At 44.3% G+C, this 23,474-nt stretch overlaps 1 protein-coding gene across 1 annotated transcript in view; it reads right to left on the bottom strand.

Moving 5' to 3' along the window:
• The window catches only part of TJP2 (tight junction protein 2), a 122,339-nt gene extending 99,698 nt beyond the window's left edge, over window positions 1-22,641 (bottom strand). Inside the window, exon 1 of the mRNA XM_037495177.2 lies at window positions 22,590-22,641. The gene's annotated coding sequence lies outside the window, so the exon portion shown is untranslated. The remainder of the gene's footprint in view (window positions 1-22,589) is intronic.
• Window positions 22,642-23,474: the final 833 nt, after the last annotated feature.

Below are 23,474 nucleotides of genomic sequence, written 5' to 3'. Positions count from 1 at the left end.
TTGGAGGTAAAACTTACCTCTCTCCCTTTTTAGTATGTGTCTTCCCCTTGGCTTTGAGGTCCTTTCCTCATTTCTTTCCTTGGGGTAAAGTCCATCCTACTGGTCAACCTAATGGGTCATGGTACACATGACCCAGACAGGGTTGACTTATCTTCTCTGGGATGCAAATATGACATTCACAGAGAAATATCCTTTTTCCACTGTTAACCAGATTCTGACAGGATGGCAAGACTGCTGACATTCATGTTCCCCACCAAGTAGAGCGGGGTCTTCACTAGAAGTTGAGAAAAATAGTACAACAGAAATGTGACGCTATCATTACAGCTTCTAGATCCAGCTCTGCCTAAGCTGCAATCACCCTGGAATATCCCAGGTAAAGAACTGCCGTTTGTGAAAGTTAGCTTTACCTGCATTTCTGTTACCCTAAAGGAGTTCTGACTTATGCATCTCCCTTATCAACTTCTTAGAGCAATTTTTTTCTTATTTACTATGCGAGTAGAGGTATGCTATTCCTTGTCTAAACAAATGCATATATAAAGAGGAAGTAAAATAGAAGGAGTCATGCTGTAGTAATTCTGTCTACCCTAGATCTCCATACCCACCCCATCCCCTAAATTCTTTTTATTTGAAATTTGAATCTCATTTATTTTCACAATATCAAAGTTAAAATCAAAATGAATTTAAATAGTAAATGTTCCAAAAGAAAAGGGCAATCTTAATTTTTTTACCCCTATGAATAGGGTCTATTAAAAAAGATTATTTTTACTCATAAAGAAACTAGGTCTCAGCCTGCATGTAAGTAGCATGAACGAAACAAAGGGTAACAGACAACTATTGCTAAGAGTAATACTGTACAGAATATGCAGTTGAAACATGTTCTTTATATTTATATAGCAAGTCTATTAAACGGCCAACATTATGGAAGCTTATGCCTCATGGGACAGAATTACTAAATTAATTAAACATCTATTAGAAATTTCTGCTGTCCAAACAATATTAATACACCTTATAAGTACTGTAGGTCATTTAGAACAACAGAAATCAAACATATACCCAGTCTTTATAATTACAATATTTTCATAACAAAAAAAACGAGGTTGAGAAGTAAAACCTGAACTACGTTTTTTTTCTAAATATGATTCATGTAATTAAGGCTCTTAAAGAAGATCTCAGCTATATGGTCTTATATATGCTAAATAGAGATTTTCTTCCTATTATGATATGGCAACAGATATGTGAAGATACATGTTAAGGATTAAGATGTAAACACTTTGGAAGGTAAACAATTTACTGAAGAAATTACCATTCATACCATTTATTTAAAAATGTGTATAGGTCCCTGAAATTTCAAATTGTGAGAATATAAATTTCTAGAAAAGGCAAAGCCTATATGTTAAAAAGTAGCAAAATCTTAAATCCGCCAATTTATTGAAAAAGCCATTAGTTTATTAAAAACAAATTATGGTTCTCAAAATGTTGGCAATACATTATCATGTATCTCATCTAGTACATTTCTCCCTTTCAGAAGTAAATACCTCCCTGGCTATGGGAAACAGAAGTTTTGATGGACTATGTTAGTTAGTCCCCTTCTACATAAACCATGTGTTTCCTTCCCCAAAGTATCATATTCAAAAAGCAAAAGCATGGGGCCTCCCCGGTGGCGCAGCGGTTGAGCGCTGGGCTGCGAAGCTGCCTGCAGCCTCTGCAGCGCTGGTTCCATCCCCGGCCATCAGATGAGGGTCCCACATGGGTCGCAGACCTCTCCTGCAGCCCGCTGCTCCCCTCAGCAGTGTACTTCATCAGTCTGCCTGCTCTGCTCTCCCCTCTGGCTCTGGTGAATTCTCTCACCCTCCCGCACTTCTGACTGTACCCAGTGCTTGTATAAATAAATAAATAAATAAATCTTTAAAAAAAAAAAAAAACCAAAACAAAAAGCAAAAGCTCACAGATACAATTAGGGATCCTGTACTATTCACAGAACTGAAATGACACATATCTCCTTGATAGTTACAAGGCAAAAGTTCTTGGACAACACTGGGACCAGTAAATATTTTAATAGTTTGTAAGAGCTTTAGTCAGGTTGAAGTGCTCAGCGACTACAAAAAGTGGCAACGAGAGTAACAGCAAAGTCAGCCATGGGATGTTTTCAATTCTCCCCGTACATGTTCATTAACTGAGACAGAACAAAAGGGCAGCGGAGCAGACCAGAAAGACAGAGATGGCAAATGTCACACAGAATTGGGCAGAAAACGAAAAATCTCTGATAAGGACATGATGATTCCATATCTATATTACACACATTTACTTGTGAAGGTGTCTGACTTGAGGCCTGAATGATGACCAAAAGTAGCTGTAGGGGCAAAAGCAAAAACAGAAGTAATCCACTGTAGAATCTTGATGAAGCCAAGAGCCTTCTTGAGTGAAAGGAAGATGTTCTCTGTGGGAATGCGGAAGAGAGTTAGGCCATTGGGACAGAGGAGGAGTGAACAATGAGACTAAGGAGACATAGTGGCCAGGAAAGGGTAATCTTGAACAGATCTACAGATTCTCTTTCTTCAGTAGCTAATTTCTTTCTTTCTTCCTTTTTTTTTTTTTTAACTTCAATGACCTAAAGTGATGCACACAAACTCATAGTCTTTGGGGTATGGGAAGAAAATATTAAACCATCTATTTCCTTTTTCTCAGTTTGAGTGCGTATGTTAGTAAATATTAGTAATATTTACTTTGAGAACTAACATTTTATTTTATTTATTTTTTTTATATGTTTATTCCTTTTTTTAAAAAATTTATTTATTTATTTATACAAGCACTGGGTACAGTCAGAAACACGGGAGGGTTCACCAGAGCCAGAGCAAGAGAATTCACCAGAGCCAGAGTGGGGAGCAGAGCAGGCAGAAGGACCGAAGTACACTGCTGAGGGGAGCAGCGGGCGGCAGGAGAGGTCTGCGCGCCATGTGGGACCTTCACCCTGCGGCCGGGGATTGAACCGGTGCTGCAGAGGCTGCGGGCAGCTTCACAGTCCAGCGCTCAACTGCTGCGCCACCAGGGGAGGCCCTGAGAACCAACATTTTAAATTACAGGAAGCTGTATCATTTATAAAGCAACATATGTGGGGGCCTTCCTAGTGGCACAAAGGGTTAAGTCTCAGCACTATGAAGCTATCTGCAGCCTCTGCAGCACAAGTTTGATCCCCAGCCAGGGAGCTGACCCACATGGCACAGCAGACCTCTCCTGTCTTGCCCGCTGCTCCCCTCAGCAGTGTGTATCAGTAGATCCGCCTATTCTGTTCCCCACTCTGTCTCTGGTGAGACTTCTTAACCCCCGCACCTCTGGGTTACAACCCAGTTCTTGTATGCATAAATAAATAAATATTAAAAAAAGAAATAAAAAAATATATAAAGCAACATATGTGTTGTAGAGTATGTTTAACCATCTCACAGTGGGATGTGAGCAAAAAAATTTGAAGGTCAGTAAGTTAAATGACCCTTTAACTGCTCCCTAAGCCTCAGTTTCCCCATTTATGAGAGGCCTGAATAGAGGGATATTAAATTATCTTCAACAACAAGACTGAATGCTCCCATATCACTTGGTCTTATACAAATAATATAATCTGATCACAACAAAGTGGTGAAAACAAGGAATAAACCATTTGGTCTTGGAATATTTCATTTCCATAGCATTCACGAATATTACTCCCACTGGCTGTTCTGCAAACAATTAGTACCAGTTAGTCACAGGAATTCTTTTATAGCTGAACTTGGTTAGCTACAGCTGCCACTGCAGAAAAGAGCTCCAATACAGCACTCATTTAATCATACAGGAAGATGTAATTACACTTACACAACAGTCTTTGTTCTAATAAATTGTATTTCTAATGACGCGTGATAAATTATACAACCCTTTCAAATAAGAACTGAAACATGCACGTCAACAAGAAAAATCAAGTTAAACTTGTTACCCAGTGGAAGCTTTTTTACTACAGTGAAAGTGACACAGTACTTTGTAAATGGCTTATTTTAAAGTTTTGTTTTTTATAGGAATTTTTGATGTATTTAACATACAACCCTTACAAAGTGATTCTTCTACATGATGATCCCATACAAAATATCAGGTCTTTCATTAGGGAAAGAATTCTGTCCTAGCAAAAAATTAGAAAGATTTTGTTTTTTCTTCTATAAATGAGTTTTCTAATAATTACTCAGTTTTCTAATTTACGGACTTTTTTGTTTTTAAATCTTGTCACCTTTATGTGAATGACTTCACAATAGTGCGTAAGGACAATAATACAAAAAAAAAAATCTAGCCAAACCATCCTATCCAGATGTGTATTTGGATGGTATTTTCTTTGTAATTCTAGAAATTTTTTAGAACTATGCAGAGACCTGGAAACTCCTTAAAACTATTGATGAAAAAGTTAGCAATTTTTAAAAATTTAACATACATGAACCAAAAATCTTTTTAAGTCAGATAGATGCTCAAGTTCTCTTTCTGAATGATTTAAATTGAACATAAAATTTGACAGGTCAGACTGACATTCCCTTAAGAACTGATTATTTGTACTTTTTTCTGCTGGAGGAAAACAGTGGACATCCTTCTTCCCTGGGTATTTTAACTGTTCTTGTGCTTTAGAAGTATAAAAATGGAAATGAACTAATGCCCCAAACAGGCTGTTTTACAGGGTGTGGTCTGCTTTTCAGGGAGCTGGAAAAAGTCTTAACTAAAAGTAGAAGAGTTAGGGAAACAGCTAGGTTTTTTTTTTTATTTTTTTTAAGCTGTACTCCAAATAAACCATCTGACTTTATGAAATCATTTCATTGCCCCCCTTAATATCTTTTTATGTAAAATGTACTTTAATATCTGCTACTCAGGTGACCCAACCAAACACCGAGAAAATCAGGCTTCATGATGTCAAAGAAACACCAGAGTGAGAGCAGTTGTGGTTCTCCTAGTTTCTTTTCCTTTTCCTTTTTTTTTTAAAGATTTATTTATTTATACAAGCACTGGGTACAGTCAGAAGCGCAGGAGGGTGAGAGAATTCACCAGAGCCAGAGCAGAGAGCAGAACAGGCAGACTGACGAAGTACACTGCTGAGGGGAGCAGCAGGCTCGGCAGGAGAGGTCTGCGCGCCATGTGGGACCCTCGCCGGTGGCCGGGGATCAAACTAGTGCTGCAGAGGCTGTGGGCAGCTTCATAGCCCAGAGCTCAATGGCTGCGCCACCGGGAGGCCCAGTTCTCCTAGTTTCATTCACCAACCCTAGCCCAAACTAGCCTCCTCTCTTCCCAATCGTCCTCAGGATGCACTCACTTTGGGTCTAAACCATCCTCTCCAATGGAGGCCACAAAATCTGTCATTCCAATCCTGCCCTCTCACCCAACCCATACATGTCAGGGAGCTCTCTCTGCCCAACCCCCAGCAGCAGCCTCCTGTTTCAGAAGCCTATTCCTGTTTCTTTTTCTTTTTTTAAGATTTATTTATTTATGCATACAAGAACTGGGGTGTAGGGTCTCCCTGGTGGTGCAAGGGGTTAAGTCTCTGCATTATAAAACTATCCTCAGCCACTGCAGCACCAGTTCAATCCCCCGGCCAACAAGCTGACCTCTCCTGTTTCCCCTGCTGCTCCCCTCAGCAGTGTATTTCAATCTGCCTGTTCTGCTCCCCACTCAGTCTCTGGTAAATCCTTTTATCCTCCCGCACCTCTGGCCTATATCCCAGCTCTTGTATGCATAAATAAATAAATAAATCTTTTAAAAAAAGGGAGGGGTGGGGGTGGGAGGATTCACCAGAGACAGAGTGGTGAATCTACTGAAATACACTGCTGAGGGGAGCAGCAGGCAAGTTACTGGTCCTTCTTAATCTATTTTGTCATCTGTACCGTGGGAATAAGACCACACCATAGGATGATTTATAAATGAGATCATGTATCCGCATTCCACAGACAGCATGTCCTCCCTGCCACCTCTCCCATTTGTCCTTTATACTATTCCCAATACCTCTTGATTTATCAGTGGTTTATAAATGATATAAGTTTCAGGTGTAAATTTCACACCAGGATAAATGCACAACCTACATGGCACCCAATCCCATAAGAGACCTTCCTCCATCCTCTTTTCTTTGCAAGTAAGAACAAGAAACAACTAAAAGCTTCTGACTTTTCCCTGCAACTCCTTAAAGCAGGTGGTTAAGGTACTGGAAAAGTCCATGGCTGATTTTGTAGGAAAAACAAGGAAACTAAAAAATAGTCTGACTGAAAGGTATAGGGACCCCGGGGCTGGGAACCACCAAAAATGGGTAAAGTAGGATTTGGGGAGCAGAGGAAAGGGAGCCCAGCTCTGAGGACACCCACAAACTGGAAAGTTCTCCCTTGAGATATTTCCCAAAATTTTAACCTCAGCTATTAAATAATAAAAGTCTAAATTAAAATCACTTAATTGACAGTCCGTCCCAAATAACTTGCATCATAATTTGTGGATTCTTCAATCACCCTCACTGCTGAGAAATAAAAAAAAATTCAAGTCCTTCTGTGAAGGAAAATTCCTCCCTATTACTGTTGGTAGAAATTGTGTTCATCTTACATCTCTCCTCTAAACCTAGAGTCACAGGATTCTGAAAGGCTTCTGCTGGGGAGCACATGAGGGATGAGGCCTTGCTCAGAATCTAGACCATTGACAGGAGCTGGTCTAAGTCAAGAAGAGCTCAGCCATTCATTAGATTGGGAGACAGCAGTCACCTCTGCCCCTTTCCTGTAGGTCTTGAGTAGAAAGTGTCTTAGACCTGTGGCAAGTCTTTGGGCCTCAACAGTCCTGCTTTGGGCCAACTCTGTTTGTCTGGGCATTTACCCATGAGGGGATGGGTCACTTTGGGTGCTTGGTTTGGAAACTATATTCTTTCCCTTGTCTTTCTCTATCACACACTAATTGTATTAAAGTTCCTTTCCATTGAAGGCCTCATACACTAAGAGTATGTTTTGTCTTGATTTGGCGGATGACAGAATCCATTTAGAGCAGGCAGGTTTGAGGGTTCTGGGTGCCCCTCACCCTGTCCTGTATCAAGAACCTGTCTGCATCTCTGTCAGGGAGATGATGGAGTATACTGCCTGATAGTTGCTGTGATAGCAGTTCCCTGGAGCCTCCCCTGGTAGCACAGGTGGTTGAGTGCAGCGCTGTAAAGCTGTCTGCAGTCTCTGCAGCACAAGTTCTATCCCAGCTGGCCGGCAAGATTCCCACATGGCGCGGTAGACCTCTCCTGTCTCGCCTGCCCACTGCTCCCTGCAGCAGTGTGTTTCAGTCAGTCTGCCTGTTCTGCTCCCCACTCTGTCTCTGGTGAATCTTCTCACCCTCCTGCACATCTGGCCTGTACCCTAGTTCTTGTATGCATGAATAAATAAATCTTGAAAAAAAAAACAAAACAGTTCTCTTGATTTGAAGGCGTTCTTATTCTTCCTGTATTAATTTTCAAGGAAGCTGCCATAACAGCTTCCTTGTCATAGTATCACAAACTATCGGAATGTTTTGAAAAGTCATGATGTATTTTTTCTATGTTTTTCAAGCAAAAATGCACCATGACTCAACAATCCAATAGGTGGCTTTAAACAACGCAACTTTATGATCTTAACTATTCTAGGGACTGGAAGCCCAAGGCCTTGGTTTTCACAGGATCGATTCCTTCTAAAGGCCACAAGGCAGGGCTCTCACCAAAGGAAAAAGCTAAATCCTACTTAAAACTATTAAGAGCAACTGAGAAAGACTTAGGATCTCCAGGTAGTATTCTAGGGTGGTTTGTCTTGAAAAGAACAGGGTGGTAAGCTGAAATCAAGGGATGAAGGCCAGGTTGATGACCAGGCAGGAAGGTGCAGGAAGAAACTGATGTTCCAAAATCAATCAAAATCTAACCATCCGAGAGAAGCAATTCTCTTCTACACCAACATTGCAACAGAAGGGATCAGAAAGGCCGACCTAACAGGTCATCTTAATAATGCCAGATCAAGCAGGTCTTAATTGAAAGGAAATGAAATGATGAGAATTTGCCATGAGAAAGAAATGGAACTTGTGGAACACTACCTTTCAAGGCAGAGCAAGAGGAAAGTTCTGATGCAAATGCTAAGATGAGCTTTGAATGGGGGAGCTGCAGACCTACAGAAAGGAATTCAAAGACTTTGAAGAAAAGCTGGAAAGTCCCTTCTATTGAGAGCCAGATTCTGCCTCTGGAAAAAAGAGGTGATCACTGGTTGAGAGTGTGGGTGGCTGGACAATACCTCTCTCAACAATGCAGAAGAGAGACTTAACCAAAGAGTTTAACCAAAAGAGCAGTGAAACTCAGGGAGAAAGCAGTATTCCTGACACCCTGCTCCCCGCCACACACACTCACCCCCTTGACAAGGAGGAAACTAATAAGGCTCAGAGTTGAAAAACCTGCCCTAATCACATGACTCCTACAGCTCCTAAATGGCAAAGCCAATGTTCAAGGGTATAAATTACAGGCTTTTTGAAATGACTCTTTACTACTCTGCTCTGGTGCCTCCTAGAAATGGATCCTTAAGCCTCTGATGATGCAGAAAGAGCATGTGCTCTCTGATTCTCTGGTAGGGGGTGCTGCTTCCTTAGAGACAGGAGGGTCTCACAACCTCCCCTCTGACCCTCCTCTTGGCTTCCTGCTTCCCTCTCCTCCACTTTTCCAAGCCTGTTTTCATAGGTCCCAAAGAGGAGTTTGTGGCCAGAAAATAACCTCTCCCTTCTTCTTCCAGTAACCCCCCGCAATCCCACCAGTCTGGCTTCCCACCAAAGGGTCACCCTCTTTCCTTATCCTCCCTGACACAAGCTGGATTTTTCCTTGGACATCCCCACACACAAAACGGAAGTGAGTTATTCCTTCCTAGGTTCTCCAAGCTTCCATGTGACCCTAGCTATTAAGAAACACAGAATGATCTTTATGCCATTTTGTTTTAATTTTTCCTACAAACTATTTCTAAATGGCCTATATTTTTAGTTTTAAAAACTTCTTTTATACATAAGTGGTTCTAGTTTTTCTTAAACTCTTGATAGCAGTATACATTTCAGGATACATGTTACCACCACCATGTAACACTCTCCTAAAAATACAGGATAAATTTTACTTTCTAACTTAGCCCATTCTTCTCTAAACAATATATTTTTTGTGCACAGTTCGGTCACACATTCGAGATAGCAAAACACTGCCTTCTGCCAAGGGTTCCATGTGCCACAGCTAAAAGAGAACAGTATGAAAAGTCTCTTGAGAGGCCTCCCTTGTGGCATAGGGGTTAAAGACACAGTGCTATCAAGTGATTGCCAGCCACGCAGCAAGAGTTCGATCCCTGGTTGGCCCACATGGCGCAGCAGACCTCTCCTGTCTCGCCTGCTGCCCCCCTCAGCAGTGTATTTCAGTCAGTCTGCCTGTTCTGCTCTCCACTCTGGTGAATCCTCTCATCTCTCACACCTCTGGCCACATGTACCCCAGTTCTTATATGTATAAATAAATAAATCTTTAAAAAAAAAAGTCTTGTGATGATCTCAATACATTTAATTAACTTCATAAAAATCATGCTTGCACAGGTAGGTTTGAGATAGTCATCTCTGTATCTCCAGCATCGCTTCCCACTCAGGAGCCAGCACATCACAGGTATCCAATAATATTAGGGTTTCATTCTTAAGAGCTTATTTGAAGGTTCTAGCAGGTGAGCACAGCCCCGGTATTCCCTTGCCAAAGAACAGTTTGTCTTTATTCCAGGAATGCTGTCCTTTTTGACCACATGCACAGCTTCAGGAAGAATACATGTGGGGCAGTGAGGGAGTAAGGGGACCCGCCCAAGCAGCCAGATCATGCTACAAAACCCTGGCGATCAATGGGGTGACAGCTGTTGTAACCAGATCCAAGGGTTTCATTCTTTTTTTTTTTTAAGATTTATTTATTTATACATACAAGAACCGGGGTACAGGCCAGAGGTGTGGGGGATGAGAGGATTCACCAGAAACAGAGTAAGGAGCAGGCAGATGTACTAAACACACTGCTGAGAGGAGCAGTGGGCGAGACAGGAGAGGTCTGCTGTGCCATGTGGGTTGCTCCCTGGCCAGGGATCGAACTCATGCTGCAGTGGCTGTGGATAGCTTCATAGGTTACGTCTTAACCCCTTGCACCACCAGGGAGGACCCCCAAGGATTTCATTCTTAACTGAGAGGCAGCAAGGTGTAGTGGTTAAGGCACTGTACTCACAAACCAGACTGCCTGGATTTGAATCCCAGCTTCACATTTAATTATCTGTGTGCCTTGGGCAAGTCATTTAACTCTCTAGGGCCTCAGTTTCCTCATCTGTAAACTGAGGGTAATAATAGCACCTAACTGTTCAAGTTGTGTGAGAGTTAAATGTCATGAATATATATATAAATCACACAGGGCCTCCTGGACCATCCAAAATGCTAAGTGATAGCCACAACTACCATTTACTTACCAAATATTTATTGGTCCAGGTAATTATGGTCTGAATGCCTGTGTCCATCCCCCCCAAATTCCTACATTGAAGCTCTGACCTCCAGTGTGGTAGTCCTTGGAGGCAGGACCTTCAAGACGTAATTAGGCTTAAATAAGGTCAGTAAAGCAGACCTCTCACAATGGAACAAGTACCCTTGTAAGAAGAGGAAAAGGAAGCTCTTGTTCTCTCCACATACATGTATCTAGCAAGGGCTTGTGAGCAGAGAGAAAAGTGCCATCTGCAGCCTGGACGAGGATCCTCACCAAGAACCCGACCATGCTGGCACCCCAATTTTGGAACTGTGAGAACCAAATGTTAGTTGTTTAAGCCACTCAGTCTTTGGTATTATTTTTTAATTGCAGTATGAGTCAACTACAGAATGGTTCCTAGATCCAGCTTGGACCATCTTTCGGATCACTCAGTGACACTTCCTCTACCAGCCCTGGAATGTTGGCCCCAGGTTTCTCTGCTCCCAAGCAGCCCACTTCAACATTCCAGGTCTATTTACATCTCCTTCTGGTCCTGCATTGGCAGCAGAGGTGCTGGTAAACCTTGTTCCACCCATCACTCCCATCTGGAGGACTCCTGGCTTGACCAGTTCTTCCAGTTTCTAAGGCCTCCCATGCTCCAGGAGATAGCCACACACTGCCCGGGGCATCAACATCAGGACCTCCCTTCCCTCTCTGTTCTCCTTGCACCTGCTGCTGGACCAACCTCTATTTTCCTTGTGTTATTTCTCAGCCTCTAATTATACCTCAGTGTTTTCCTGTTTGCAACCTGTCTCCCCCTCTGGAGTGTAAGATCTGTTCTGTGGGCAGAGACCCATTCTGTGATATCATGTCCACTTGCAACTGGATTTTCTTTTTTTTTAAAAAAAAATAAAGATTTATTTATTTATGCACACAAGAACTGGGGTACAGGCCAGATGTGTGGGAGGTGAGAGGATTCGCCAGAGACAGAGTGGGGAGCAGAACAGGCAGACTGATTGAAATACACTGCTGAGGGGAGCAGTGTGCGAGACAAGAGAGGTCTGCTGCACCATGTGGGTAGCTCCCTGGCCGGCTGGGGATTGAGCTTGTGCTGTAGTGGCTGCAGATAGCTACATAGGGCTGCAACTTAACCCCTTATGCTACCAGGGAGGCCTCCACAGCTGGGTTTTCTAGTCTAACCCAAGACTCTTTCATTCATTCATTCATTCACAACCTTCACAACCACTGAGCAGCTCCCTATCAAACACTGACTGACACTGGACATACAAATGATACCATACCACCCCTGCCCTCAGAAATGATCCAGTCTAATAGAGTGACAAGTAACTACAACAGAGCATGCAGCAGTAGAGATGCAAGTGAATGTAAACTAAGGAGGAGCTAGAGAACAGAGTGGACAGTCTGTCTGGGTGCTTTACTTGGGAAGATCTTCACAGAGAAGATACCTGAGTTAAGCCTTAATAATATGAACACCTGGGCCTCCCTGGTGGCACAAAGGGTTAAGTCTCAGAACTATCAAGCTATTGGCAGCCACAGCAGCATAAGTTCCATTCCCGGCCAGGCGCAGCAGACCTCTCCTGTCTCGCCCGCTTCTCCCCTCAGCAGTGTATTTCAGTCAATCGCCTGTTCTGTTCCCCACTCTGTCTCTGGTGAATCCTCTTACCCCCTACACCTCTGGCCTACACCCCAGTTCTTGTATGCATAAATAAATAAAATAAATCTTTGAAGAAAAAAATAATATAAACACCTCTGGCATTAAGGGTATGGCAGATGCTATTCCCTCTGGTGAACACACCCTTCCTCTTGCCTAGCTATCACTGAACCATTATTTAGTCAACATTCTGCAACTGAGACCAGGATTCCACATGTATTATCTTGTTTAACAACAACCTTAAGAGGTGAATGTAAGTTCTTTCTCTTTTCAGATAAAGAAAGTCAGGCACCAAGTGACTAAGTAACTTGCCGGAGGCCACACGGGTAATAAGAATGGAGGTATAATTCATATCCAGTCAGTTTGATTACAAAACTCATGCCTCTGACACCCACTAAGCCCGGGCAGATGCCCTGAGGTCCCAAGCATGTCCCCAGCATAATGAGATGTAATTGCCTCCCTGCTTGTCTTCTAGACTGTGGGTCTCATGAGGGCAGAGGCTGCCTGCTCACCACTGTGCCCCGAGCACCTGGCACAGTGCCTGGCAGAGCAGAGGCATCAACAGTGTGTGTTAAGGATAAATGAATGCATGAATGAACAGGGTTTTGAGCTCGTTCCCAGTGTATGCTACCGCCCTTCTCTGGCCCTGAAACGAAGGAATCCCAGGTGTCATCCTGAAGCCAGTATCTGAATGTGAAACCCAAGTTCACTCCTGTCCTCTTCCATTTTGGTCAGAGGGAGAGAAGCACCTACAGTACCAGGCCCTGAAGTTGAACTTCCAATGTGCAGGGACTCCCTTCCCCATGCTCCCTTCCTGTCCTCTCTGCATCTGTCATAAAATAGTTAACAACCTTTGAAAGGGGCCTCCCTGGTGGCGCAAGGGGTTAAGCACCGCACTATGAAGCAATCCGCAGCCTCTGCAGCATGAGTTCAATCCCCAGCAGGCCAGGGAGCAACCCACATGGCACAGGACCTCATCTGTCTCGCCTGCTGCTCCCCTCAGCAGTGTACTTCAGTCAATCTGTCTGTTCTGTTCCCCACTCTATCTCTGGTGGATTCTCTCAACCCCCTGCATCTCTAGCCTGTGCCCCAGCTCTTGCATGCATAAATAAATAAATCTTAAAAAAATGAAACTACTTTGAAAGGCATGCTTACAAGGTTGGCCCTTGGCTAACATCTGGGAACTTGGATTTTGGGAAGGTCTAGAAAGGGAGATAGATAGTAAACAGGTAAACACAAATATATAATTAGAGACTGAGAAGAGACACAAAGAAAATAGAGGCTGGTCCAGCAGCAGGTGCAAGGGGAACAGGAAGGGATGGGAGGTCCGGGTGTTGACGCCCTGGGCAGAAGGAGGTTATCTCTGGAGGGCATGTGGAGGAAGGCTGGCAGGGGAGACCCCACAATTTCCAGGACTGATAAGAGTGGATCACTGTGCTTGAGCTGCTTGTGCAAACAACATGCTTTATGCTGAATACTTGCTTTCCTTTTGGGACCCTGAACTTTTGGTACATGCTTTGCAGAGGATGCCAATGTCAACCCACTCCGCCCCACAGGAAAACCCTGGGCGCTGTCTTTAGAGAAATCTGGCAACACTTAACATGTTGTCACAACTTATTGCTGGGGTGTCAGACATGTTCTGGTGACTCCAGTGAGAGGGACACTTGGAAGCTTGAGCTGGTTTCCCTGGACTTAAGTCTCTACACCTTTACCTTTGCTTCCTTTTACTGTAACCACCATGGTGAGTACGCTAAGTCCAGTGAAACTTCCCAGCAAATCATCAAAACTGGGGTATAGTCTTTATATCTTGAGACACTGTCTTTCCAAAGGGGCAGCATTATGAAACGCTTGTTGTCTGTTAACCAGAGCTATCACACAGCCAGAGCCCACAGGGGCCAGCCAGGAACAAAGCTTGCGACCAGCTGAGTGAGATCCAGGACAAATTAGTGAATCTAAAGTCTACAGGTAGCTGCCACTCAGCTCCTGCCCACACCAGCAAGTCCCAGGCGGAGCTAAGCAGCTGGTCCACAGTCCTGGTATTATACCCTCTCGCTCTGCAGACAGCAGGTGCCTCCAAACAAGAGACAGAACCTTAGGGCAAGTTTTAGACATTTTTCAGAAACCCATGAGAAAGGCTTTCCATTCCTCAGATACAGTGAGGAATTCTTTAAAATAAGATATAAAATAACATTAGGGGACATTTGTCTTGACTTTGTGAAAGCAGCAAGACGGTGGAACACAGCTCATTTTCAGAGGCACCCACAGCAGTGGGCTGCTGCTCTTCTTGGCTTTCTTTTGCAGTAAACCTTCTGACCTTCATAACATGGATTGTCGGCACCCACTCTCAGAATCGGCTTATACCCAGTTATGCTAAGAAGACTAGACACATGGTAACACTGATCTTAAAGCTATTAAGCTGAGTAGGCAAATGTGTGAAAGGAAGGAAACTAAAACTCAACAGCCACAATTACACAAGGACACTTGTGTAATTTAGAGCTCTGGTCTATAAAGCTTGCCTTGCTTTTAGGTTGATTATGATAATCAGGGACAGTCAAGAAGAGGGTGCGGGTCAGCCATGACCCCAGGACTGAGGCCAGTGGGACTTAAGGGGCTACTTATCTGATGAAGGAAGGTCCACACTCACCCTGTGGCCCTGCTAGCCTGTAATGCTGGCCTTCCTGAAACTGGTGGAAGGGCGAGGCTATAATCCCCCACCCCCTAAAATCTGGTCAACAGCTCAGTCCCTCCTCTGTACCCAACAACTCAGACATGTCCTCACTCCTTTTCAAGCAGAGTTAGTGGGCCCTCACTGGCCTCAGTCTCCCTATAACCCTCTGCCCATTCTAGCCCCATCTCAAGGCTTTTCTTCATCCAGCCACATAGTTTAGTGCCTGTCTCTGCTCCCTTGGAATTGTACCCACATCCCTGTTTCCACCCAGCACCTGCAGGCACAGCAGTCCAAGCCAACCTATAGCCTTGCCCCTTCTCTCATGCTTGCTCTAGTCCCATACTTCAGATGCCTGCAAACAACTGTTTCTTGCTCTCTTTTATTTATTGTTTTTAAAGATTTTTTCATTTATGCATACAAGAGCTGGGGTACAGCCCAGAGGTGTGGGGGGTGAGAGGATTCACCAGAGACAGAACGGGGAACAGAACAGGCAGACTGACCAAAGTACACTGCTGAGGGGAGCAGTGGGCAAGTCAGGAGAGGTCTGCTGCGCCATGTGGGTTGCTCCCTGGCTGGGGATGGAACTCATGCTGCAGTGGCTGTGGATTGCTTCATTGGTTGCATCTTAACCCTTGCGCCACCAGAGAGGCCCCTCTCTTTTTTTTTTAAAGATTTTCATTTACTTACTTTTGCATAGAAGAGTGGGGTACAGGCCAGAGGTGTGGGGGTAAGAGGACTCACCAGAGACAGAGTGGGGAACAGAACAGGCAGACTGACTGAAATATACTGCTGAGGGGAGCAGTGGGCAAGACAGGAGAAATCTGCTGTGCCATGTGGGTTAGCTCCCTGGCCGGGCATCGAACTCAGGCACAGTGGTGATAGTGATGAGACTTAACCCACAGGCCACCAGATTAGGCCATTCTTTCTTGACTTTTAAAAAATCTTTTGTAAGGGAAAACTAGTTTAATAACACACCAAAAACTGTGTTCATGCTAGTGGTAGACATTTTAAGCTTTTTTTAAAAGATTTATTTATGCATACATAAATAAATATTTATTAACAATTGAGAAGTGTATGATCTTTTAGTGGGTATAAATGAGCACACAAAATAATAAATTCCTGTCAGTTTCCTCCCCTTCATGTTCAAGAAGCTATGTATTCATGAATTTTTCAGTCAAATCTTTTGGAACATCAGGAACTACATACACTAAGTCTGGAGGCAAAATAAAAAGATGAACCAAAATGGAAATAAATTCCAAAAGAGCAAAGGCCTCAATTATATGTTTAGTATTCTAATAATTATGTAACTGGGGAATCCATTTAAAACTGATTTCTCTCTTTATCTAGTTTTCCCTTACAAAAGAATTTTTTAAAAGTCAATAAAGAATGGCCTAATAGGGCCTCCCAGGTGGCACAGCGGTTGAGTGCTGGGTTGCGAATCTGCCCGCAGCCTCTGCAGCGCCGCCGGTTCGATCCCCGGCCACCAGGCGGGGGGTCCCACATGGTGCGCAGACCTCTCTTGCTGCCCTCTGCTCCCCTCGGCGGAGTGCTTGTCAGTCTGCCTGCTCTGCTCTGCTCTCCGCTCTGCCTCTGGTGAATTCTCTCACCCTCCCACGCTTCTGACTGTACCCAGTGCTTGTATAAATAAATAAATAAATAAATCTTTAAAAAAAAAAAAAAAAGAATGGCCTAATAAATAAGCACATGAAAGCAAGCTTAGCATCTTAGCATCAGAAAACTGTGACTCAAAATCATGTCATAATAACTAGGATGGTAAAAATTTAAAAAGACAGATAATGAATGTTGAGTATGTGGAGAAACTGAACCCTCACTCACTGCTGGAGGGACTGAAAAGTGGTGCAGCCCCTTTGAAAAACTGTCTGGCAGTTCCTAAAAATGTTAACTATAGTTACCATGTATTTTCCATTTGTAGGTATGTACCCAAAAGAAATAACCACATCTGTCCCCATAAAAACTTGTACATGAACTTTCATAAGCAGCATTATTCACGATAGCGACAACCCAGTGTCCATCAATAGAGAAATGGAAAAACATAATGTGGTATATACATACAATGGAATATTATTTGGTAATAAAAAGAATAAAGCATTGATACACATTACAAAATAAGTAAACATTGAAAACAAAATGCATTGCATTGAAAACACAATGCATTGCATAATTTCATTTATATGAAATGTCCAGAATAAGTTAATCTATAGACAGAAAGTAAATTAGTAATTTCCTAGAGTGGGGGTGGGAGGGGATTAAGAGGAGCAAGTTAAGGGATGGAAGGGATAGTATGTAATTTTTTAAAGATTTATTTTTATTTATACATACAAGAACTGGGGTGTAGGGGCCTCCCTGGTGGCACAAGGGGTTAAGCGTCAGGACCATGAAGCAATCCGCAGCTACTGCAGCACGCGTTCAATCCCCAGCCAGGGAGGTGACCCACATGGTGCAACAGACCTCTCCTATCTCGCCACTGCTCCCCTCGGCAGTGCATTTGAGTCAATCTGCCTGTTCTGCTCCCCACGCTGTCTCTGGTGAATCCTCTCATCTCCCATACCTCTGGCCTACACCCCAGCTTTTTTTTTTTTAAAGATTTATTCATTTATGCATACAGGAACTTGATCTCCTTCCCGCACAATAAAGTCTATGATGGATGGGATAACAAGCTTCCTTATACAAACTTACTCATCCCTGACTCAGCCTCCTGGTCAGGTGAACAAGCTACCCAACTCTCATATACTGGTCCTGGCCATCATTCAAAACGTATCCCCCGGGCCATCCCACTGCTTGTAGCCCTTGGTATTTCTTCTGGAATAGATTTGGGGACAACAGGTCTTGGGGTGGCACAAAACAAGTTCACAGTCCTCTCCCAACAAGTTGATTGAGACCTAAGTAATGTGGCCCAGCCTTTACTGATACTCCCTAGCACTTTGTAAGGATATCAAAGGGGGGAATGAAGCAGGAAGTTTCCCAAGTCTGCTGCTTGGACTCTGCTGCTTGCTGGAGCAGAGAAGTTGCTGGGTGTACTGCACGGCTTGTCCTCGGTGGTAGCCATGGCTACCTTGACCTCGTTCCCAAATAATAAAGAAAATCTATGATGGATGGGGTAACAAGCTTCCTTATATAAACTATAAAACCTTACCATTCCTGCAATTCAGGGTTCAGACTTTTGGGAGCTATCCCACTGAGCCCGCCGGTGTGACAATGAAATCTTTCTCTCCACCTCTCTGAGTGCAGTCTGATTTCTCTGGGAAATTGCCATAACAAGAGGGAGGTAATTCCCCTAATTTCATATTCTGGCATGTGGCAGCATTAAGTTCATGAAGTTTGTTTTTGTTCAGATAGCACCTGGTCTGTTGGATGTCTGTTCTTCCACAACTAAATCCAGTGCCCTTGCTTCTTCATTTTGCATCCAGGGTGCTAGAGAGATTCTGTCAGACCAATATGCAGAGGTGGCACAGCTAACCAATCTCAATAAGGACGCTTAAGTCTTGATTTTTCTGGCAGCTGGACTAGCTACATTAATGCCACATTCAAAACAAGTATAATCTCACTAGTCACTCATCCAAGGTCTTGTAGCACCATGGAAAGAACTCTTTGCGCTTTCAGAATTTGTCTTGGCTCATCTATTTGTTTCTGGGCATAGTGCATGCAAAACCTGATGTTCCCAAAGATTTGAATGAAGAATTCATGAAATATATAATTTCTTGGAGGTGAGAGGAATAAGTAGGCAGGGATTTATTATTCTACATGAAAGGTCCATGGTCTAAAGTAGGAAGACCCAGGTAGGTTTCAGTAAAATGATAAAAAAAGAAATACCTGTTTCAAGGTTGTTGTAAGGATTTAATGAGAATATATCTGAAAATACCTGATTCACAATAAGCATTCAACAAATGTCTACTGATGCTAAATCAAATAGTCCTTGATCTCTCCTATGAAGTCCAGTGGGGTGTTCTATACCTCTGATCTCAAGGATGTTGAGCCATGTCAAAGGGTATTGATTTGCCAAACCAAAAAAAAAAAAAAAAAAGACTAGCTAATTTTAAGGAAGAATTCATTGTTTATTTATGTTTAACTGAAAATTGTGTTCTCTTGTACTTTCTGATTAACTTTTCAATATCTTAGAATGGGGGCTTCCCTGGTGGCACTGGGATTCAAGTCAGCGTTATCAAGCCATAGCCAGCCACTGCAGCACGAGTTCGATCCCCGGCCAGGGAGCTAACCTACATGACCCAGCAGACTTCTCCTGCCTCACCTGCTGCTCCCATCAGCAGTGTATTTCAGTAGATCTGCCTGTTCTGCTCCCCACTGTGTCTCTGGTGAATCCTTTCACACCCCACACCTCTGGCCTACACCCCAGTTCTTGTATGCATAAATGAAAATAAATCTTTTTTTAAAAAATCATAGAATGCATGTGTGTTTTTATTCTAGCAACTCCAAGCCTAAATATATGTGGGAATTGGGCCTCCCCTGGTGACGCAGCGGTTGAGCGAAGCTGCCCATATCCTCTGCAGCGCTGGTTGGATCCCCAGCCACCGGCGAGGGTCCCACATAGCACACAGACCTCTCCTGCTGTGCCCGCTGCTCCCCTCAGCAGTGTATTTCGTCGGTCAGCCTGTTCTGTTCCCTGCTCTGGCTCTGGGGAATTCTCTCACCCTCCCACGCTTCTGACTGTACCCAGTGCTTGTATAAATAAATAAATAAATAAATAAATCTTTAAAAAATATATATATGTGGGAATCACCCAAGGTGTTATGGATCACCTAAGGCTCCAATACAGAGATTCTCAGTATGTGTCTGGAATAGTTTCCAGTGATTCTTCAGGCATCACTGAATCACTGATAAAATCATTCATTGGACACATTCTAAATAACTTTTTCTCATGTGTTCACTACAAAATGACATTTGTTCACCAAATAAAACACTGACATACTGCTATTTCAGATGACAACAGTGTCAGAGCGGACACCTTTGCTCTTTTGTTTTACTAGATTTAAAAGGAAATAACATTCTGAAATTCTGTGAATACAAGAATCTCCCAAAGAGAGAATTTTCTGCCAAATCTTGTCTATTTGCATTCTCTTCATTCATCATTTCAATGGGATTTTTCAAAGGAGGCTGTAAGTTCCTTCCTACAAGTTGATAGCTTCAATGTCATGAAAAAAAGAAAAGTCAAGGGTCTTAGAGAAAAAAGAATAAGAGAAGAATTACTCCCCATTACTTATCTATTTATTAAATCGTCCCAGTATCTCTGACCACTTTTGCAGTCTGCGCTATGTTCTTGATCTATATGATTTTCTTAGATCATGAATGAAACCATTCACATTAATGTTCTCAATGAAAAGTATGTCCTCAAACCACAAGCTGGACTGATTTAAGGAGACGGCTTTCATTATTATGAAGCTTTTCTAAATTAGATAATTTTTTTTTACAACTAGAAATTATGTGTTTAACATTAAAGCAAAAATAATACGGGGTATTTTGGAAAATTATTACAAATCTTTCTGTAATCTGGCTATAATCTCCTCCTATATTTACCAAGTAGCAACTTTTCCCCTAAAGTCTATTACAACAATTTAAAAAAATGAGTTTTGAGTCCAATATTAAAAAAATAAACCCAATACATACAGGGCAGCTAAAATACAGACTGCCAAAAAGAAGGGCAGAGATAAAATTTTACTAAGCATCTACACTTAAGTTAAGTAGTGCACTTTGAACTTTTGGATAGCTCCATTCCTTTTCAGCCAAAGCAAAAGGAAACCCTCAGGGGTTTATAAGTTCTCTGGAGTAAAGAAAGAACACCAGTGCACTCTATGAACCTGGAGCTGGAGAGTCATGTCCACCAGGCCAGTGACCCAGGAATCTCCAAATATTTGTTCATATTCTGCAAATACGACTTTTACTTTTACTTTACATTCCATTTGAACCTTTTCTATGCCTTACAAAAAATACTAACAATATCTAGAAGTTCAGAGAGAGGGGGTTACTGAAACTCTGGGCACCAAGTTCCTATTAGGGATGATAAAAAAGTTCTGGAAATGCATAGTGGTAATGTGATGGTTACACAACATGAACGTGCTTAATGCACTGTACATTTAAAAATGGTTAAAATGACTAAGTTTACATTATGTTTATTTTAATAAACATTAAAATAAACTTGACTAAGTTACATTATGTTTATTTTACCATAATAATAATAATGATGATGATAAATGAATTAACATATCCAGGGGGAAAATCACAACCTAGTATGCTAATTACGTGTCCAAATTTTGCTAAGCTACCTGGGGTGGAAAGGTGTATGACCCTCGTGGCTGTGGGGTATTTGGGCCTAGAAAATGTAGGCCTGGGTGGCAATGTATGGAAACCTATTAGAAAAGATTTCTGAACACAGGACAGAAAACCTCATCTCCTGATAGCCTGGGATCAGAGCTTTCCAAATATTAATATGCAAATAATCCCTTGGGGGTCTGGATTCAGCAGGTCTGGGTGGGGCCTGAAAGCCTGTATTTTTAATATGCCCCCAGGAGATGCCGCTGCTGCTTGACAATGGACCTCACTTGAAATAGCAAAGCCCCAGGATACCTGAGAGTAAACACTGTCACCCCGTCCCTCAGGGACAAGCAGAGGGTTGATCTTATCTTCACAGAGAACTGGTTAAGGACTTAACTTACCTAACTTACTTTTTGTAAAAATGGACTGATAAACTTGGATAACAAGCCTTCCAGAAGGAGCATCCCAAGAACAGCCACCCACATGCGGGACTAGGAAGCGAACCAGATGACAGGATAGTTGACCAAAAAAGCGGTTTCACAGAAAGCCCTTGCGCAGACTTCGAAACAGCCTGGAAAATACCCTTCTCAATGGCGAAGAATGCTTGGAATTCAGTGGCCTTTATCCAACATAAAGATTTCCAATTCGGTTTTGATCGAGTTTCCTATAGGAGTACCATGCAAAGCAGTCCCAGAAAATCGATAACGCCCACCATGTTAAAAAGCTCAGCCAGAAAGTGAAGGGGGGAAATAAAAAAGGCACATGGGGGTGGGCGGTTCTCCAAGGGTCCGCGGCGCGTGCGGGCGCGCACCTTTGGGCGGCACGGCGGCACGGGCGGCGGGCAGGTGTGCGTCGTTTGCAAGCTCCGCAGCCGAGACCCGGCGGGCTGTTCGGGCAGCCCCCAAGGCGCGCGCAAATCCCAGGCACCCGCTCCTGCCCTTCGGATACTGCAAACACTGGCCTCGCCAACAGAAACTCAGAAGCCCTTTTAATCTGGTGAAAAAGAAGCTCAACAGAAAGTGAAAGAGTTACCAGCCCTTGGGGGTGAAGGCTTCAGGCCAGGTAGGAAACGGAAGGTGGCTGCCAAGTACCGGGAGCTGCCCCAGGTGCTTCCTCAGACCCGGGCCATTCCCCCAGGAAAACCCAACGAGCCGCTGTCGTCCCCCGGGGGGGAACAAGGCCGATGGAAGGCAAAAGTTAAGCATCCCCAGAGGGGGTGGAAAATTAATGTCCGATAAAGTAGACTCAGAATCCACAGGGAGATCTCCAGGAGCCACCAGGGCGCATTTAGTCGCTCAACCCCTCATCTCCGCCGGAACGACAGATTCGGAGCGCCAGCGCCCCGCCACACCCCGCAAATCCCTCCCTCGCCAAAGTCGGGACCGAAGGGAGGCTTCAGGGCGACGCTCGAGCCCAGGCTGTAGCGCCCGGGGCGTCTCTGAGGCGCGCGGCGGGCGGCGCCCAAACACCCCGCGGGCGCTGGGAAACCGCGGAGGGAGAGGGAGGGTACTCGCCTGGAAGCGGTTGGCTGCTGCAACCCGTGGAGTCGGGCTCGGGGCTCGGGCGACTGTGCCGCGCGCTGGAGCGCGCTCGGACGCGGCCCGGGGCTGCGGAGCGGGTGTCCCTGCGCTCCCCGCGCGCGTCGCTGGCGGCGCCTGGCCCGAGCCGCAGTGCGGGAGACTGTCCCGGGAATGGGCGGGCGCGAGTGCCTCGGCGGCCGCTCCTGTGTATTATTGTGACTCAAGCTATTTCCTGTTTGGAGGTTTGGGAGAAAGAAAAAAAAAATAGCCAGGATGGGAGCCGGGGGAGTTGAGCGGCTGCAAGCCAGGGAAGGGGGAAGGCGCAGGGGTGCGCAGCGGCGGTCACCTGCTTTCTGGAGACCCCGAGGCTGCCAGGCGCGCCAGCCCCGGGAAGGAGAGGCAGTTTTATGCAGCGCCACTTTGGGGTGCCGGGAAGGGCGGAGGGGGACCTTCACACACGCCACCCAGCGGTGGGGTAGGGGCTGCGGTGACGCGGGGCGCCTCGCCACTGGAGCTGGCGCGCCCACTCCCTGGCTGCTTGTCCTCTCTCCAAAACTGCTCCTGAACTTTCTTCCCGCCCAAGGGTGGAGAGGGGAACTCGCAGCGCTTCTTTCTTTGTTCGCGTCCCGGTAGACGTTTCAGATCCAGACCCGTGGCGTGCGCAACCAAGGAGTCAGCCCCGCTACCCTTGGGAGGACCACGGCGGGAGGCGGGGGTGGTCGTGGGCCTTTGTGGGCTGTTTTGGAGGTGGTTGAGGTCTTTGTTTTTGTTTGGGGGTGGTGGGAAGCAGGTTAATGATTTGGATGAAAAGTTAACTTTTATGATCTGCTTCCGCTCCCCTCCCCCACCAACCTCACCCTTAGCTGGGATCACTGGGTC

The sequence above is a fragment of the Talpa occidentalis genome, unplaced genomic scaffold (genome assembly GCF_014898055.3).
Source record: "Talpa occidentalis isolate TD23 unplaced genomic scaffold, MPIMG_talOcc4v2.1 talOcc4.7, whole genome shotgun sequence".
NCBI classification, from domain to species: Eukaryota; Metazoa; Chordata; class Mammalia; order Eulipotyphla; family Talpidae; genus Talpa; species Talpa occidentalis.
This window is presented reverse-complemented; position numbering and strand designations above follow the sequence as displayed.